We start from the raw sequence: 1,807 nt of genomic DNA on the forward strand, positions 1-1,807 counted from the left end.
AAGGAGGAGAATTTCTAAGGGAAAAGGACAGGAGAGATTCTCAGCCCTGATCTTAGCTCTGACTGCTGGGAAAACTGCAACCTTTCAAGTTTCTTATCTAATTGCATGTACACAGTTCCCATGTATGTTGGGTGAACACATCCCTGTGCCCCATTCCACGAACTGTAAAAAGCTAACATCAGCTTACCCATTGTCAATTCCCACGTTTAAACCCACCAATGGCAAAGTCCTTCACTGTTTGCCTTTAATAAGGCGAATCCAAAACAGGCCAGGCAACTTCAGCTATTTTGGCAACTGACCCTGCTGATTGCTCCACTCACTTATTAAAGAAATGTCCTTCCTCTTTCTTTTAAATTCAGGTGTTTGGGTGATTATATATATTTATATTTACATTCATATTCATATTTAGGGGCTGTTTTTTCTCTCCTGCTACAGTATTGATAGAATTCAGGTCTCCCACATGGTCCTTCTTGGTTGTGGGAGGGAAAAACAACCACCCCTGCTCCTTTTTGAGGTAGAAAGCATTCTGAAAATACTTTAAGGTTTTTTTAAAAAAATTCCAGACTCTACAGAAATATATATCCCTGTGTTCCAGGAAAGAGTAAATAATCTGATTAATATTTATCCCCAAGCACAGTTTTATGACCCACCAAGGGGAGAAAAAAGGACAGTGTTGACATAGTAGCATTAGCCTTTGCTCAAAATATATTTCCTGCACCACTAGGTGGTGATGGAGGTAGATATTGTCAGGTGGATTTCCTTTCACTCAAGAAAGTGCCCCACAGTATTCCTATAATGCAACTCATCAAATAGAGTACAGGACAGAGGTAAACCGCCCCATATCCTTTCCAAGCCTGTCATCCTCCTGGAAGCCGACTGCCTGACCTCACAGACCTCAGCGCTTAGAGAGCTTGGAAACCCCTTCAGTATTGTGAGCTGCCCTGCACGAGAACCTTTCAATCCCCGCCTCTGTTTCTGCACGGATCTCTTTTCCTGGTGCACCTACAGTAACTAAAAGGAAGTGTCCGTCCTCTAGCATCTCGTAGTCCTCACGCTATTGCTCGGGAGCATCGCGTGCTTTCTTCCATGCTCCAGCGGCTTCAGTGATGAGTTTCTTTACGTCCTGACGAGAATGAAGGCCTTTGTTGGAAAGACGAGCCATACCAGTATCCCAAACTCGAGGGTCTACTTACGCACCAGAACCACATGGCAAGTCGTTGTTTCTACACGGAAGTCTTTGTGGGGGTCACTTCCAGTTTGAAACCGGAAGTTGGTATGATTTTGTCCACAGTTCTCTTCTATTGTCCTACGAAGGTGGTTTCAGACTTTCTCCTTTTATTTCTGGTCACTTTGAGGTGACCCGCAGGCCCCTGTCCTGATTCCCCGCGCGCTTCTCCTCTCCCCCGCGCTCCTGCCTGTGCCCGGGATTCCGGGCCACCGGTCCTGGGCGGCCGCCGCTCCCCTGAAAACCTCGGCCGCACAGGTGAGATCGCGGGGCCGGAGAGGGTGGTGGTCATCGTCAGCCTGCGTCCTCGGGGAGGCTGTGTGTGCCGGTGCAGGCCCTGTGTCCACTGTGTCCACCCTGCTCGGCCTCCACGCGCTCCGCCATTCGCAGCCCGGGTCTATTTGTCCCATTTACAGGATGACTTAGGAGAGCGGCCTTGCTGGACACAAGGGGGTCAGATGGCCCTATTGTAGGACCCAAAGCACTTTATTGCAGATCTGGGAGAGGAAATCCTCAAAAACTGCTTCCTTTCCAACGGGGGGGGGTCCTTGGGTTTTATTCTTGGGCAAGGATATAATAACT

The 1,807-nt window shown here is 48.4% G+C and overlaps 1 pseudogene; it reads left to right on the top strand.

The window, feature by feature from the left end:
* LOC102876835 overlaps positions 1 to 1,807 on the top strand; it is a 46,420-nt pseudogene that overhangs the window by 30,459 nt on the left and 14,154 nt on the right.

The sequence above is a fragment of the Elephantulus edwardii genome, unplaced genomic scaffold, assembly GCF_000299155.1.
Source record: "Elephantulus edwardii isolate Elephantulus edwardi_28Jun2011 unplaced genomic scaffold, EleEdw1.0 scaffold00292, whole genome shotgun sequence".
NCBI lineage: Eukaryota > Metazoa > Chordata > Mammalia > Macroscelidea > Macroscelididae > Elephantulus > Elephantulus edwardii.